Source organism: Zophobas morio, unplaced genomic scaffold (assembly GCF_036711695.1).
Source record: "Zophobas morio isolate AGI-343-1 ecotype UQ-CSIRO unplaced genomic scaffold, CSIRO_AGI_Zmor_V1 ptg000031l, whole genome shotgun sequence".
Classification (NCBI taxonomy): Eukaryota; Metazoa; Arthropoda; class Insecta; order Coleoptera; family Tenebrionidae; genus Zophobas; species Zophobas morio.
In genome coordinates, this window is record NW_026972136.1 from 10,472,628 (window position 1) to 10,491,975 (window position 19,348).

General features: G+C 32.3%; 1 protein-coding gene across 1 annotated transcript in view; it reads right to left on the reverse strand.

Moving 5' to 3' along the window:
- The window catches only part of LOC135139505 (sodium-dependent neutral amino acid transporter B(0)AT3), a 38,623-nt gene that overhangs the window by 18,241 nt on the left and 1,034 nt on the right, over positions 1 to 19,348 (reverse strand). The gene's annotated exons all lie outside the window — the stretch shown is intronic.

Genomic DNA, 19,348 nt, shown 5'->3' on the forward strand with positions numbered 1-19,348 from the left:
TTTTAACTCCCAGCACGTTGGCAAAAATTTGAAATACTTGTGGCGACACCACAATAAGCTGTAGTAAGCGAAGAAAGATAAGTGGCCTTGTGGTCTAGTGGTACGGTTTCCTGCCCGGCAAGCAGGAGGCATGTGGGGTTCGATTCCCACCGAGGCTGCAACATTTTTCTTCGCTTACCTACATACCAAATCGATTACAAAAAGGATCTCTGCCATCCTAAATTTTTTCAATATCTTGAATCTGTGTTTGCTATCGACGCATTCTTTCAATTAATTGAGAGAAATGTGTTCGTATTCAATAAATTAAATTTATTGAAACCAAAAGGACATCATTTATGTTGGTGCAAAATTTTTCCTGTTTTTGGCATTTTGGATAGATATCAAAATATTTTTAAAGAAACGACCACTTTCCTTTAAAGTATATCAGTTCATGTACAAATCTCTTAATAGTTCTTCATAAATTCGTTGAAAACACATCCTTCCACGCGCAAGTTTATTAGGAATTCTAGAAGTACTCTTATTTTATTATTTAACATCCACCACACATTCAAAATGACAAATCGATCTGAGAAACGGTGACTGTGATCATAAATTTTCTCCAGATCATCAATAAGTGCTTGGAATTCTTGAATTCCTTCAAATAATTGGGAGAAATGTGTTCATATACAAAAATTGAAATTTGTTGAAACCGAAAAGATATCATTTTTCTTAATTCAAAATTTAGCTTGTTTTGTTATTTTGGTCAGATATCAAAATCTTTTTGAGTAACCTACACATTCGTCAAAAATATATCAATTCATGTATAATTTTCGTAATAGTTCGTCTTAAATTCTTCCCAAATACATTCATACACATAACAAGTATATTAAAAACAATAGAAGTATCTTTTTTAAGTTTTTAACTCCCACCACTGGCAAAAGTTTGAAATTCTTGTAGCGACACAATAATAAGTTGTAGTAAGCGAAGAAAGAAAAGTGACCTTGTGGTCTAGTGGTCAGGATACCTACCCGGCAACAACATTTTTCTCCGCTTACCTACATACCAAATCGATTTCAAAAAGGATGTTTGCCATCCTAAATTTTTTCAATATCATGAATCTGTGTTTGCTACCGACGCAATCTTTCAATTAATTGAAAGAAATGTGTTCATGTACAATATTATTTTTTGCCTTTTTTCTTAACAGGTCTACGTAGTCTTCTTTTTACAACAAGAAACTTAAAACGTGTTTGAATGGTAAATTTTTGTAAACAAATATGGACTTTGCAATTAAGCTCCACCCCTCAATCTGATAACAAATGAAAAATTCATCACAATTGAGAGAAGCGCGGGTGGGAGGGGCTTAATCATTGGCTTCTATTTTTAACGTATATAGTTTTCTTTCAACTACACAATACTTAAAACATAATTCTATTCCCAAATTCACCATTTGATATTTTCAACACTTTATTCTCGAAGGAAGCCTGTGTATATTACGAAAATAAAATCAATGGATAAGCCCCACCCACCCACCCCTTCTCAAATGAGATTCATTTTTTTATTCATCGTGAGACGGTGAGTAGAGCTTAAATACAGAGTTCATATTTCTCTCCAGGAAATAACCATTGAAATATGTTTTAAGTATCCTGTTGTTGGAAGAAAACTGCACATGCTACGAAAAATAAACCAAAAATGAAGCCCCACCCACTTGCGCCAATCTGAATTGTCTCGCATTTTTCATTCGTTGTGAAATCGAGGAGCAGAGCTTAATATTGTATAATCTATATTTCTCTACAGAAATTTAACTTTTTAAACATGGTTTAAGTTTCTTGTGTGGTAAGATGAAAACGCATATTAAGAAAAATAAGGCAAAATATAAGCCCCACACACCCGCCCCTTCCTCAACTGTGATAATGTTTTTTATTCGTCGTCAGCTGGGGGCGGTGCTTCATTGCAAAATCTCTATTCCTTTACATGATTATACCATGTGAAACGTTACCGGGGTTCCCACATCCACCAATTTACGCTACAATACAGTAGTTTTTTTTATGTTCAGCCTTTTTTCCTTAATGTACGTAGTCTTTTTTACAACAAAATTCTTCAAATATATTTAAAATTGTAAATTTTTGTACACAAATACGGATTTTGCAATTAAACTCCGCCCCTCGATCTGACAACAAATGAAAAATTCACCACAATTGATATTGGGGTGGGTGGGTGGGGCTTTATCATGTCCTTCTTTTTGTTGATATATGTAGTTTTCTTTCAACACCAGGACGCTTAAAACCTTTTCAGTTTTAAAATTCTCATAGCAAAATTTTAAAATTGTAATATAAACCCTTCACAACAAATATTTTTTATTTATTTAGTATTTATTTAGATCTTTTTTTCACATTTGGTGGTAAACATTATGGATTAAAAGAGTTGTATCTCTAAAAGGATCTTCTACATTTTGAAAATATTTTGTGTTCTAGCACTTTCCGTTAAACTACTTATTTAAAATAAAAAAAAATCTCCTAGACTAGAAACAGTACTCTTGAAGAAAATTAAGCAATCAAGCTCCGCCTCCCGACGCACGACGAATAAAAAAATCGTCACATTGGAGGTGGGAGCATGTGGATCAGATTATATTTTGCCTTTTTTCTTAATAGGTATACGTAGTCTTCTTTTTACAACAAGAACCTTAAAACATGTTTGAATGGTAAATTTTTGTAAACAAATATGGACTTAAGCTCCACCCCTCAATCGGATGGGTGGATGGGCGGGGCTAGTATTTGCTATGTACCTGACTGTGACTGTGTTAATAACCACGAAATTAAATTTATTGAAACCAAAAGGACATTATTTATCTTGGTTAAAAATTTTCCTGGTTTTGTTATTTTGGATAGATATCAAAATATTTTTAAAGAAAGGCTCACTTTCCTCTAAAGTATATCAGTTCATGTACAAATTTCTTAATAGTTCTTCATAAATTCCCTGAAAACACATCCTTCCACGCGTAAGTTTATTAGGAATTCTAGAAGTGCTTTTATTTTATTATTTAATATCCACCACACTTTCAACAAAATTGAAATGACAAATCGATGTGAGAAACGGTGATTAATCATAAATTTTCTCCAGATCATCAATATGTGCTTGGTATCCTTGCGTTCCTTCGGATAATGGGAAGAAATGTGTTCATATACAATAATTGAAATTTGTTGAAACCAAAAAGATATAATTTTTCTTAATTCAAAATTTATCTTGTTTCGTTATTTTGGTTAGATATCAAAATCTTTTTAAAATAGCGCTCACTTTCTTCCAAAATATATCAATTCATGTACAAATTCCTTAATAATTCTTCATAAGTTCTTGCCAAATACATTCTTAGATTTTACAAGTATATTAAAAACAATAGAAGTATCTTTTTTTAAGTTTTTAAGTTCCACCACCTTGGCAAAAATCTGAAATACTATTGACAACACAATAATAAGTAGTAGTAAGCGAAGAGAGATAAGTGGCCTCGTGGTCTACTGGTCAAGAAACCTGCCCGGCAAGCGGGAGGCGCGGGGTTCGATTCCCACCGAGGCTGCAACATTTTACTTCGCTTACCTACATACCAAATCTATTTCCAAAAAGGATCTCTGCCATTATAAATTTTTTCAATATCTTGAATCTGTGTTTTCTACCGACGCATTCTTTCAATTAATTGAAAGAAATGTGTTCATATACAATATTATATTTTGCCTTTTTTTCTTAACAGGTCTACGTAGTTTTCTTTTTACAACAAGAAACTTAAAACGTGTTTGGATGGTAAATTTTTGTAAACAAATATGGACTTTGCAATTAAGCTCCACCCCTCAATCTGATAACAAATGAAAAATTCATCACAATTGAGAGAAGCGCGGGTGGGAGGGGCTTAATCATTGGCTTCTATTTTTAACGTATATAGTTTTCTTTCAACTACACAATACTTAAAACATAATTCTATTCCCAAATTCACCATTTGATATTTTCAACACTTTATTCTCGAAGGAAGCCTGTGTATATTACGAAAATAAAATCAATGGATAAGCCCCACCCACCCACCCCTTCTCAAATGCGATACATTTTTTTATTCATCGTGAGACGGTGAGCGGAGCTTAAATACAGAGTTCATATTTCTCTCCAGGAAATATGTTTTAAGTATCCTGTTGTTGGAAGAAAACTGCACATGCTACGAAAAATAAACCAAAAATGAAGCCCCACCCACTTGCGCCAATCTGAATTGTCTCGCATTTTTTATTCGTTGTGAGATCGAGGAGCAGAGGTTAATATTGTAAAATCTATATTTCTCTACAGAAATTTATCTTTTTAAACATGGTTTAAGTTGCTTGTGTGGTAAGATGAAAACGCATATTAAGAAAAATAAGGCAAAATATAAGCCCCACCCGCCCGCCCCTTCCTCAACTGTGATAAAAATTTTTATTCGTCGTCAGCTGGGGGCGGCGCTTAATTGCAAAATCTCTATTCTCTTACAAGATTATACCATGTGAAACGTTACCAGGGTTCCTAGATTCACCAATTTACGCTATACAGTAGTTTTTTTATGTTCAGCCTTTTTTCCTTAATGTACGTAGTCTTTTTTTACAACAAAATTCTTCAAATATGTATATTTAAAATGTAAATTTTTGTACACAAATATGGATTTTGCAATTAAACTCCGCCCCTCGATCTGACAACAACTCAAAAATTCAAAATTGATATCGGGGCTAGTGGGTGGGGCTTTATCATATGCTTCTTTTTGTTGATATATGTAGTTTTCTTTCAACACCAAGACGCTTAAAACCTTTTCAGTTTTAAAATTCTCATAGCAAGGGTGTCAGTATTTTAAAATTGTAATATAAACCCTTCACAACAAATATTTTTTATTTATTTAGGTCTTTATTTCACATTTGGTGGTAAACATTATGGATTAAAGGAGTTTTTCAGTTGTGTCTCTAGAAGGATCTTCTACATTTTGAAAATGTTTTGTGTTCTAGCACTTTCCGTTAAACTATTTAAAATAAAAAAAATCTCCTAGACTAGAAACAGTACTCTTGAAGAAAATTAAGCAATCAAGCTCCGCCTCTCGGCTTACGACGAATAATAAAATCGTCACATTGGAGGTAGGAGCATGTGGATGAGGTTATATTTTGCCTTTTTCTTAATAGGTATACGTAGTCTTCTTTTTACAACAAGAACCTTAAAATATGTTTGAATGATAAATTTGTGTAAACAAATATGGACTTTGCACGCCTCAATCGGATGGGTGGGTGGGCGGGGCTAGTATTTGACTGTGACTGTATTAATAACCAATAAATTAAATTTATTGAAACCAAAAGGACATCATGTATTTTGATTCAAAATTTAGTTTATTTTGTAATTTTGGCTAGCAGATATCAAAATATTTTTAAAGAAACGCTCATTTTCTTCCAAAGTTTATCACTTCATGTACAAAATCTCTTCTTACACGCACACGTTTATTAAGAATTCTAAAATAATTTTTGTTAATTCTTATTTAACAGCCATCACATTTTCAAAAAATTACAAACTACACCAAAATATTATTTTCACAGAGACCTAACACGTACTTTAATAGTTATTTTCCTGTTGTTGACTACAGTCCTTCTCAAACGCTTGCATACAACTCCAGGTTTGCATTTGAAAAATTCTCTGCACACAAACCTTTCAAGTCAATAGATCATGCGGCAAATTGCATATCGCTCGGCGATAAATATTGTTTGGAAACGAGTGTGTCTGCAACAGAAATTAAAACCAAACGCAGACTTTACTCAACGAGAATATGCTTTTTTACACACCACAGTAAAACTGTGAGAACTCGATTTAATTACGGTTTGACGATCATAAAACACGAAAGTTATAACAGCAACTCCTGAACCGCAGCAAATGATAAAACTGTCAATAAGTCATTATGAAACAGGCGCCCCAGAGTTTAAATTTAAATTTAATTCCATGTTTCGAATCCAGTTTCGCCGAGTTCTCTCGAGATTTAATACACCTACCCGGAAGTGATTAGGCAACGATTTTAAAAGCTTAGCTCTGAAACAACCTAGTTTTCGCTAAAAAAAGTTCCATTAGAGTTAATTAATCAAGTGGAAGAAACCACTCGCTGGACGAGTTATGGATTTCGTTGATGTATGTATCATGACCATGTTTTTTAATTTACGTTGAGGAATATATTCAATTCAACTGGCAATTATTACTATAAAGATTTCGACGCAGGTATTTTGAATAAATTTACTCTCTTAGAATTTTTTACTTTTGGAGGAGCAAAAGAGAAAACAATTTCGGCTACAGTCCCATTTGCTCTTTCAGTCACAAAGAAAAAGTTTTCAAGGAATCCGGGGTGAGAAGTTTACAATTCTAGAACGAGCCAAGAAAGTTTGCTCGTCAGCGCGAAGAATAAAGTGAGACCAAGGACAAAATTCGAAATTTATGAAAGCAGGTAATGAAAAGTTCGTTACTTAAAACAAGAACGACAATGAAGACAAAATTTAATGAGCATATCTCTCATCCAAGTTTCGTAGATTGGAAAAACACATAACTATCTATAAAAACGTTTAACATAACGAATGAAAGACAAAAACGAATTTCAGTAATTAAAAAGAGAATCAAACTTAAAACGATTTTCCGTCCAGCCCTCTTACAGATGTAAAAATATGGTGAGTGAAATTCGTGATTTGGTTCGGTGACTGCACAAAATATGGGGTGCTTTAAACAGATGAATACAACTTCCAGAGTATTAACGAGGAAAACCCGACAATACGGAAAAGCATCGAGCCTATGGACCTCAAACACAGGAACTTGTAGTTATCCTCTAGCAGCCAAATCGTTAAATCTGTTGCGGTAGCCATAATTCTACCCCTACCAAGATTATCTAATTTAGGATTAAATTTGGAATTGCTGAAATTCTTGGCATACATACAGGTTTGAATCTCAAGATTAATCGATTCAGGTCAGGACACTCTGAACAAGGGATCCTCATTTCCTCCGTATTAAAAGATGCTGTACATGATCTAGGTTTTAATGAGTTGCCACAAACGTGCACTTCTCGCTAAGAAACAAAATTAATTGTGCCTTTAATGGTCCACAGGTGCTCATGAAGCGAAGTGGTTGAGGCCACACTTTCACTACCCAATCACTATCGACGTTTAACGTTTGAAACGTCCCATATCAAAGTTTATTATAAATCGATACTAAATTGCTCGTTTATATTGTCGAGGAAAGGGTGGAAACGGTACGTGGTATAAATATCCACAATACGCCATTAAGGAAACGGGTAAAGAGATTAGAAGTTTTTCGCCGAATAAAATAAAGCGGCTGTGTTCTACTTCAAAAATGTTACACAGGGTTTAAAAAGTGTAGATCGAGTATTAAAGTGTTGGGCGGGCTAGGATTTATTTATATCCGTTTTGGCTCAATTTCGCTCTCTATATTTATGCAAATTTTTTGCGAAGCCATTTATCATGGATTTTCTTTGTAATCCGGTTAGATACTTCACAGTTCAGCCGGACGATGAAGCTCAGGGTTTGAAGAGCTGGAAAATGCTTGTAAGATGGGAGTGTAATATTTTTTGGTTTTTCGATATTGAAAAATAAATCTTTCGTTTTGAAGGTTTTAACGCAATCCTTTCTTTGTCGCCAACTACAATAGTATCTTTATCAGTACGTAATGAAATAACATGTTAGTTGCAATATTTTCTTGATGATCGATCTTTACAAATTAGAACCAGCTAAATATACTTTCTGTCATTCCATTTTTGTGTCAAATTGTCCCATTTCAGAGTCTAAAATTGACGGATTAAAACAAATTCTTTAAATTGCCAATAATTTTTAAAAAGAGACATTTTTTTTAACGTAACTTAACATTAATGAACTACTTTAATGCATTATTTCTGAAGAGAAATCAACCAAAAGACTCTTAAGAATTGTCAAAATAAACATTTTTTTTTATTATATATTGTCCCACGTCTCCACCATTTTTATACAAGATTTTTTATTGTATGCGTATTTTTGGACAACTTTTCAGAACGATCTATTTTTCGATACTTTTGTGATTTTTGGCTATTTTTCGACAATTTTCGAAAATTAACTAAAGACATTTTCTTATAGATTCCTACATCCACAAATCATTTTCGATTTGGTTTCGTCGGAAATTTCCAACGTGTTTCCAGAATCGTCAATTAAAGTATGGCAATTTTTACGATTTTCTTAAAACATTTTCAACCCAAATTTTCCAGAAATTTTTAATCCGAAACTATGAACACGCTATATTTTTCAAATCAGCTCGTCAAGATTTATATTATATTTCAGAATTTTTGAGAATCTTTGGACAACTTTTTCAAATGATCAGTTTTTCAATACTACCCCTTTTTAACATTTTCGACCATTTTTCAACCATTTTCGAAAATTAGCCAAATAGATTTTTTTGTAGATTTCGACATCCAGAACTTATTTTTCGTTTTGTTTTGTCGAAAATTCCCACCGTTTTTCCAGGAACATCAATTGAAATATGGCCATTTTTATAATTTAAAAAAAATCACTTTCAACCCATTTTCCAGAAATTTTTCATCCGGAACTAGGGACTATATTTTTCGAAAGCATGTCAAGATATACATTCCAGAATTTTTTGAGAATTTTTAAACAAGTTTCCCAAACGTTCAATTATTCAATTTTTGAAATTTTTTACCATTTTTCGACGATTTTTCAACCATTTTCAAAAGTTAGCTAAATACATTTTTTTATAGATTTCGGCATTCAGAAGTCATTTTCGGTTTTGTTTATTCAGAAATTCATACAGTTTCTCCAAAATTGCCAATTGAAATATGACAATTTTTACGATTTAAAAAAAAAATTTCAATACAAATTTTCCGGAAATTTTTAATCTGGAACTATGAATACGCTATATTTTTCAAATCAGCTCGTCAAGATTTATATATATTTCAGAATTTTTGAGAATTTTTGGGCAACTTTTTCAAATGATCAGTTTTTCAATACTACCCCTTTTTAACATTTTCGACCATCTTTCAACCATTTTTGAAAATTAGCCAAACACATTTTTTTGTAGATTTCGACATCCAGAACTCATTTTTCGTTTTGTTTTGTCGAAAATTCCCACCGTTTTTTCAGGATCGTCAATTGAAATATGGCCATTTTTATCATTTAAAAAAAATCACTTTCAACACGATTTTCCAGAAATTTTTAATCCCGAACTATGAACTATATTTTTCGAATGCACGTCAAGATATATATCCATTCCAGAATTGTTTGAGAATTTTTAGACAAGTTTCCTAAACGTTCAAATTTTTGAAATTTTTGACCATTTTTCGACGATTTTTCGACCATTTTCAGAAGTTAGCTAAATACATTTTTTTATAGATTTCGACATCGAGAAGTCATTTTCGGTTTTGTTAATTCGGAAGTTCCTACAGTTTCTCCAAAATTGCCAATTGAAATATGACAATTTTTACGATTAAAAAAAAATTATTTTCAATACGAATTTTCCGGAAATCTTTAATCTGGAACTATGAATACGCTATATTTTTCAAATCAGCTCGTCAAGATTTATATATATTTCAGAATTTTTGAGAATTTTTGGACAACTGTTCCAAAAGATCAATTTTTCAATACTCCTAATTTCGACTTTTTTGATCATTTTTCGAGTATTTTCGAAAATTGGTCAAAGACATTTTCTTGTAGATTTCGACATCCAAAAATCATTTTCGCTTTCCTTTCGTCGGAAATTCCCATCGTTTTTCCAGAATCGTCAATTGAAATATGGCAATTTTTACGATTTTAAAAAAATCACTTTCTACCCGAATTTTCCAGAAATTTTTAATCCGGAACTGTGAACTATATTTTTCGAATGCACGTCAAGATGTATATACACCCCAGAATTTTTTGAGAATTTTTAGACAAGTTGAAATAACCGAGAAAACGTGTTTAAATGCAATAATTTTAATTCGGTTAAATTGATTCAAAAACAGATTATTTAACTTAGGTCAGATTTGTGCTCTTTTTGTTCAAATGTTGAGATGGTTTTAAAGAAATTCGTTAGTTTTTATAAAAAATCTCTTTGTATACTAAAATTTCTTAAAAATTCTGGAAATAAATATTTTTAAATTATTTATTAGCCCGGCGCCTCCACCATTTTTAAGCAAAAATTTAAAATTCCCAAATTAATTTGAATTACACACCAGAGTTCTCGGAAACTTTCTCATAATCATCACTTTGAGCTTATTTTCACCTTGTTTGTTTATGTAATCGAAAAAAACGTATTTAAATACATTAATTTAAATTTGGTTAAATCGATCCAAAAAAGAGGTTATTTATTTTGGATTAAATTTGTGCTGCTTTTTTATTTTGCTCAGATATTTAGACGTTCTAGAGAAATTAATTAATTTTTTTATAACGTGTCCTTTCACTAAAAAATTTAACAATTTTCGACACAAATATTTTTTAATTTAGTAATTTTAATATTATAGCCTCGCAAATATACTATATGTACAAAATTTAATAAGTTGATTATAACGGGATTATCAGTTCTTTCAGTCTGAATAATGTTACCCCAGCTACACGTGTTTTGTTTCGACATACATGCTTTCTCAAGACAATTGATGAAAGTGTGGACTTCTTCCTCCGTTTTTCTGACCATCAATTCGGATTGATCTCACCCATCCCTCGAATGCTCTTTCTTTGGTTTTCGTGCCTCTAATTGGACCGATGAAGGATGAATCAATAAAACTAACAGCTACAGGCTTTAACCAATGGCTACAACAGTAATTTAATTAAAATCTGCAGAGGTTGAAAGCCGCTCCGCTTCAACTTATCCTTAATAAAAAGGTGCAAAGATCCTCCAATTAAATTAAAAGTTGAAGGTGTTAACGTGTTTGTAATAATATTAATATCACAGGGCTCAGAAGTTCGGTCCGACTTTGCTCTTCTTGACAAAATTAAGCCAAAAGTTTACACCAGAAACAAACATTTCCGACTTGAGCCTATCGTCCTAAATCAATAACGTGGAGCACGGATTTCACTTAGGGTCCTTTAATAGTAGAATAAATTTTGGAATTTAAGAAAGGGTTCCAGTTACAAGAAAAAAGTAGAATTGTATTTAAATGAATTCATGAATGTCAGTTAATTTGAATGAGTAATTGCGTTGGACGCAACTGTGTTTCAAAAGAGCAGAAAAAGTGCTGGAAACATGATTCGCATTTATTATCGATGCAAATGAATGTAATAACGCGGATTAGAATTTTTTTACGATTAACTTGTTGCCGCAAAAATTCTAACCAAGGCTCGGATTGTATGCAAAGTGCATAGTCTTTAAAATGCGGCATATTCAGAAAAAAAGATGTTTTCTGGCAATATAACTTTTTAAACAATGGGTTTTAAAAAAAATGTATATTTTGCATATTTTTCAATCTAACTCCATATTTACCGATTAAGTGCATATTTATGCATATTTTAGAAAAAATTTCAAATTGTAGCTTTATTCAGCAAAGAGCAAGACATTTCAGTAGAATCTTTACCTAGAAAAACAGTAACTAAGATATCATAATCCGAACTGGAGACACTCCGTTTATTCTCCCTTATTTAACTATTCAGGTAGCATCCATCAAGCAATTACTCATTTTGTTTGTCATTTACCCGTTTCATTTTTAATTTCGTCAGTCCTTATTTTGGTACTGACAAGTGAACTTCGAGTCCAAAGTGTAAAAATTTTCTGCAAGTGTCTACGGCTAGATAAAAAAGTAACCCGAACTAGTGTTAAGTGGGATTTATAAACTTGCTGTTGCTGTTAACGTTGAAGTTCCCGTTGCAGTTGCTGTTCCCGCTGATGTTGCTTTTAGAACTGAAAATTGTCATTTATTAACTCCGTTGCCAAATTGTCGCTGATAATAACTTTTATGTTCAACTTATTTTGTCGTATTTAAAGGGGCTGTAGAAAAAAAGTGGACGATTTAAGTTGATTACTACAAGAATTTACCATTTTAGGTATGTTTTAAGTTTCTTGTTGTCGAAATAAGTCTAGACATACTAAAACAAAAAGGGAAAATATAAGCCCCGCCCACCCGCTCTATCTCAATTGTGATGATTTTTTTTTAATTCGTCGTGAGCCCCGAAGGCGGAGCTTAACAGCAAAATCCTTATTTCTCTATAAGAAATTAAAAACATGTTTTTGAGTATCGTTTTGTTCAAAGAATACTACGTATATTAACCCCCTTAAAACTCCAAGCAAGTTTCTCGAATACGTCGAAAATGTTGACCGAGTAAAGACAATTTTCGGAATAAAAATTCAGTTTTAGATTAGCGTAAAGTGGTAAATTTGTATATTTTAAAACCAAAAATGCGTTAACTTTCAGCTATGAAAACTTACGAACTCTGTAAAATGTGACAAAAAATACGCTTGTTTACAGGGACAAGATCTGAAAATTTTGACGTATAAAAAATCTTTAAATTAAGGGAAATTAGTACGTTACGAAAATTCTCAAAATTTTGATAAGGTTTGAAAAAAAACATTTCTTACTTGGTGCGGTTGTGATGAAAGTACATGAAGTGGTGAAATTTTTTCCAAATCTGGCCTTGAATGATTCGAGAATTTTGGTAAAGCCAAAATTTTGAGAATTCTGTTAACTGATGCTGAAATTTCATTTTCTCAAAGAGCACAAAATTGGTATAAATTTCGAATACGAGACATCGAGAACGTAAAATTTCCAGAATTTTAAATCGAAAAATGTTGAACGAGTAAAGTTAAAATTCACACAATTTTCGGTATAAATATTCAGTTTAGAGCAGCGTAAAATCGTAAATTTGTATATCTTAAACACCAAAAATGCGTTCACTTTCAGCTGTGAAAACTTTGGAACTTTGTAAAATGTGAAAAAACATGCTTGTTTACAGGGACAAGATCTGAAAATTTTAAAATATAAAAAATCTTTAAAAATTAGTATGACGTTTGAAATTTTTAAATTTCATTTGTATAGAATGTTTCAGTTTTTTTTCACCAGGTTTTCTTTTTGGTCACTCATTTTATTAGACGAAAGTGCATTTTATATTAAACAGTGGAATCTAAAAAAAACCTACAACTAACCCCACCCACCCACCCTCGATTTTGATTTCATTGGCTTATTTGATTAGATGGAAATTGAATTTTATTTTGTCATGTGATCGAATCTATTTATACAAATTCAAAGTGGCCCGCCCACCCATCCGATTTTCCTCTTGATTACTCATTTCATTGGACAAAAAATGGGTTTTACGTTGATAAACATTGGAATCTAGACGAAACGGTAAAACTAACCCCACCCACCCCGCTTTTGGATGTCATTGGTTTTTTTGATTAGATGAAGACTGAATTTTGCTATGTGAAATGGCGAACTAGACTTACAAAAAATCAAAGTGGCCGAATTCCGAACAAACCAAAGTAACAAGCCACTCCCCCTTTTTCAATTGTGAGCAATTTTTTTTATTCTTAGAAACTTGAAACACGTTTAAAATGGTAAATCTGAGTAAGGAAATATGAATTTTGCAATTAGGCAATATATTTTTTTGATTTAATAAAGATCGACTCACTCTATTTTCCCGAAAATTTGGGAATACAGTACTGTTTTTATTAATATTACATTTTTATATTAACTTATTAAGGTTATCGTAAAAAAAATCGCAAAGTCAAATGTTATAACTTTTGGAAAAATTTTCACTTATTTAAATTTGATTAATTTTTTTATATCAAAATTTTTCATTTTCCATTTTCTATTTTCTTTCACTTTATCAAATTTTCCGTTTTTCAATTTCTCGATTCCATAAATTTTCGTTTCTTCACTTTAAATTTTCCCAAAAAAATTGAGAATATGGATTTCAACGAGCTAATTGGAAAAATATAGCCTGTTAGTAGTCCCAAACCAGTATTTTCGAATTATTCGGTTTCGACATACTTTTTTAAAAATATTCCAAAGACTGACAGTTTATTTTGGCGATTATGGAGAAAAGCCGAAAATAACTTCTGTAAGTTTAAATCAACAAAAAATGCCTACAAATAAATTTCGAAAGTGATCGAACAAATGTAAATAATAAAAAATGAGCTTTTGAAAAGTTGGGGGGAGGAGCTTAATTGCAAAATCCCTATTTCTCTACAGGAAATAAAAAAGATGTTTTGGGGTATCGTGTTGTTCAAAGAATGCTATGTATATTAAGACAAAATACAGCCAAAGATTAGACCCCACCCATACCCGCCCCGATCTCAATTCTCAATAGTGATGAATTTTTCATTCGTTGTCAGATTGAGGGGCGGGGCTTAATTGCAAGATTATATATTGTTCTCTTTCTTAATATACATAGTATTCTTTGAACAACACGATACTCAAAAACATGTTTTTAATTTCTTGTAAAGAAATAAGTATTTTGCAGTTGGGCTCCACCCCCTTGGTTCACGGCGAATAAAAAAAATTGGTCTAAAGAGTTTAGACAGTACTTCCCTCGCTGTCGGAAACTTGACGACTGCATGCCTATTGTGTTTTTTTTCTCATTACATTTTTGTAGTGGGAATTTAAAAAAAAATTGCGATGACGTCATCAACATTTTTGCAAGGACACGTATATCAGTTGGGATAGATGTAGTGTAATACTAAGAATAAAATTATTATATTCTCAAATTTTCGGGAAAATGAATTGGGTCGTTTTGAATATTGATTTGTAATAATCAATAAAATAACGAAACAATTTACTCACGTATACGTATCAGAGGCAACTGAAAATCGTGTATGTATAAACATTCTTAATTTAAGATGACAGGCGTAACAGCATACATTCCGCTTATTATATAAAACATTGGGTTTTATTTTAATTCTTGACGGTGAAATTCACAATTGGTTGATTATAAACATGTCGATTTCACATTCGCAGAACCAAGTGAGCGCATAAAACAAATGCAGGTCTGTAATGTTAAAGTCGATGTAAATAAGCGTGCTACCCTTATGTTTCAACCGAGTTTTTCCATTAACAAATTTTGTGTCTACCAAATTGGGTTGGTTGGGGTGTAATACTAATAATAAGTGTTGCCTTTAATTTAATCAATAAAATAAATTGACTTCATCAATTTTTTTGAACCACCTCTTAAGAAAATCTAAAAAATATGAATGGAATGATAAATCACAAGTACTAACTCATCATACTTTTTGCATTTTAGATAGGATTTATTCAGCAAAATTTAAGGGTGACGTCATCAATTTTTTTAGGAGGGATGAACAAATACATTTTGAACAAAAGTTTACCATGCTTATAATAACTTTAAAATATTCCCAAGATTTCAAAGCATTCGGTTTTCTAATTCCTGATTAAATCGATAAAATAAATTCACGCCTTCATTAATTTTTTTGAGTCACCCTGCATATGCAAATCCAAAAATATGAATGGAGTGATAGATCACAAGTACAGACTGATCATATTTTGTACATTTTAGATATGATTTATTCGGCAAATTTTCGAGCTGACGTCATCAAGATATTGGAGGGAATAAGCAAATATATTTTGACTAAACATTTATTATGCTCTTTATAACCTTAAAACATCTGCAAGATGTCAGAGCATTCCGTTTTGTAGTTCCTGATTAAATCAATAAAATAATTTACGCATTCATTAATTTTTATGAGTCACTCTGTATATGCAAATCCAAAAAATATGAATGGAGTGATAAATGACAAGTACAGGCTCAGCATATTTTGTACATTTTAGATATGATTTATTCGGCAAACTTTCGAGCTGACGTCATCAAGTTTTTGGAGGGGATAAGCAAATATATTTTGACTAAACATTTATTATGCTCTTTATGACCTTAAAACATCTGCAAGATTTCAGAGCATTCGGTTTTGTAGTTCCTGATTAAATCAATAAAATATATTTACGCATTCATTAATTTTTTTGAGTCACCCTGTATATGCAAATCCAAAAAATATGAATGGAGTGATAGATCACAAGTACAGACTCATCATATTTTGTACATTTTAGATATGATTTATTCCACAAACTTTTGAGCTGACGTCATCAAGTTTTTGGAGGGGATAAGCAAATATTTTTTGACTAAAGATTTATGATGCTTTTTATAGTCTTAAAACATCTGCAACATTTCAAAGCATTCTGGTTAGCAGATTAAAAATTAAATTTCAAAATGTTGTTTTATAATTTTGATTTTTTTTCCAAAAATCTGGAAGTTTCGGGTGAAAAGTCGATTCAGAGTTGTAAACTACATGTGTAGGACTATGTTATTTTATACAATTGAAAACCCATTTACTATGTACAATTTTGAAGTGACGTCATCGCATTAGTGATGGGGATGATTAGACAAATTTTGGTTAGCGTTTTACCATCTACATGATATTCTTAATATAAGTACAAAATTTCACAACAATCGGTCGAGTACTTTCGGAGATTATCTGTCTAATAAAAATCCGGGACAACAGACGGACAGACGGACAGACGGACGGACAGATAGACGGAAATGGGAGACCTATTTCTTCGTCTTCTAGGGGTCATGAAAGATAGAGAAAACATAAAAGTAGAGAGTCGGCCGACGGACTCGATTACAATACTTCCTTTGCTTACGCTCGGGAAGTAAAAATCGTCACAATTGCGATAGGGCGGGTGGGCGGGGCTTATATTTTGCCTTTTTGTTTTAGTATGTGTAGACTTCTTTTCACAACATGAAACTTAAAACATGTTTAAAATGGAAAATTTGTATAAGGAAATATCAATTTTGCAATTAGCCTCCGTACCATTTTAACCATGTTCTAAGTCTTGTTGTGAAAAGATGGCTATGTATATTAAGAAAAAAAAGGCAATATATAAGCCGCGCCCACCTACCCTATCTTAATTCTGATGATTTTTTTTACTCGTCGAAGGCCAAGAAGCGGAGCTTAATTGTAAAATCCTTATTTTTCTACGAGAAATTATCATATGACATATATATCTTCCTAAGTAATCGTGTTATACAAAGAAAACTAAATGTATTAATTAAAAAAAGAAAACCAAACGACAAGCTCCACCCACCCGTCTCTGTCTCAATCGTGATGAATTTTTCATTCGTTGTCAGACCAAGAGGCGGAGCGTTATTGCAAAATCCATACTTTCCTGCAATAATTTACAATTTGAAACATGCTTTAAGTATCTTGTGAAAGGAAGATAACGCCTAATAAGGAAAAAGTAAGATATAAGCCCCGCCCGCCCACCCTATCTCAGTTGTGACAATTTTTTATTCGTCGTGAGTCAAACAACGAATGAATATTTTTAGGTTTTTTTCTTAACACATATAATTTTCTTTCAACAACACGATACTTAAAAAACATGTTTCACATGGTCGTTCCTTGTAGAGAAATAAGGTTTTGCAATTAAGCTCCGCCCATCGACTCACGACGAATAAAAAAAATCGTCACAATTGAGGTAAGGGCGGGTAGGAGGGGTTTGTATTTTTCCTTTTTTTCTTAATATGTGTACGTAGTTTTCTATTCACGACAAGAAATTGAAAAGATGTTTAAAATGGTAAATTTGTAGAGAAGGATGGGGGAAAAAACTTACCATTTTAAATATGTTTTCAGTCTCTTGTTGTGAGAAGATGACTACATATATTAAGAAAAAAAGCCAAAATGTTAGACTCGCCCACCCGCCCTATCTCAAATGTGATGATTTTTTCATTCGTCGTGAGCGAAGAGGGTTGAGCTTAACTGCAAAATACTTATTTCCCTGCAAGAAATAAAAAACTTGTTTTTCAGTATCGTTTTGTTCGCAAAGTACTATGTATATTAAGAAAAAACCAAGCCAAAAATTAGGCCCTACCAATACCCATCCCAAGCTCAATTGTGATGAATTTCTCATTCGTTGTCAGACCGAGGGGCGGGGCATAATTGCAAGATCCATATTTATCTACAAGAATTTACCATTTTAAACATAATTTCATTTTCTTGTCCTAAAAGACGACTGCGTATATTAAGAAAAAAGGTAAAATCCTCCCATCCGCCCTATCTCAATTGTAATGAGTTTCTAAGAATAAAAAAATTATTACAATTAGATCGGGTGGGTGGGCGGGGTTCATATTTCGCATTTTTTTCTGAATATACATGGTGTTCTTTGAACAACACGATACTCAAAAAGATGTTTTTAATTTCTTGTAAGGAAGTAAAGAATATGCAGTTAAGCTCCGCCCCCTTGGTCCACGGCGAATAAAAAAAAATAATCACAATTGAGATCGGGCGGTTGGGAGGGCTTACATTTTACCTGTTTGTTTTGATATGTGTAGATTTGTTTTCACAACATGAAACTTAAAACATGTTTAAAATCGAAAATTTGTATAAGGAAATATCGATTTTGCAGTTAGCTTTCACCCCACAATTGCAAAATCCATATTTCCTTGCAAAAATGTACCAGTTAACCATGTTTTAAGTTTCTTGTTGTGAAAAGATGGCTATGTATATTAAAAGAAAAAGACAAGCCGAAGAGCGGAGCTTAATTGCAAAATCTTTATTTTTCTACGAGAAATTACTAAGTGAAATATGTACTTAAGTGATCGTGTTATACAAAGAAAACTAAATCTACTAATTAAAAAAGAAAACCAAAAGAGAAACTTCATCCATCCGTTTCGATCTCAGTCGTGATGAATTTTTCATTTGTTGTCAAACCGAGGGGCGGAGCCTAATTGCAAAATCGATACTTTCCAACAAAAATTTACCATTTTAAACATGTTTTACCTTTCTTGTTGTGAAAAGAAGACTACACATATTAAGAAAAATGGCCAAAATGTAAGCCCTTGTAGTTATAATACCTAATCTGTTTTTGAGACGAATATCAATAAATCTTGTTGATTTCAACGTCGAGAACTATGTTTAACAATGCATAAGTCAACACCCAGAAGATGACAGATCAACAAGAATATTGTTACGAATTGTGTGAAATATTCCTCAGGGCCGATATTACTTTATCAAAACTGAATAACCACAAGCTACCATCATTTCTTAAAATACATACCATGAAGTAAATTCCCGATGAGAGTACCTTAAGAAAAAATTTCGTGGACAAAACGTTTCAAAAAACAGCAGGCTATTCGTCAAAGTATAGACGACAATCTAATTTATTTTCATGTCGATGAAACAACTGATTCATGTGGACCTTATGTCGCAAATTTGCAATGAATTTATATTTGATTAGCACAAAAACTTTGGAAAAGACAAATAATAATACCATTACAAGGTTTATTCATGAGTTTTAACGAACTTTTTTCTTCCGGAACTAGTATTAATGTACTGCTACATACATGTGCAACGCTTACGTCATAAGACACATTGCCCGGTTAAAGGTTTTAAACATACT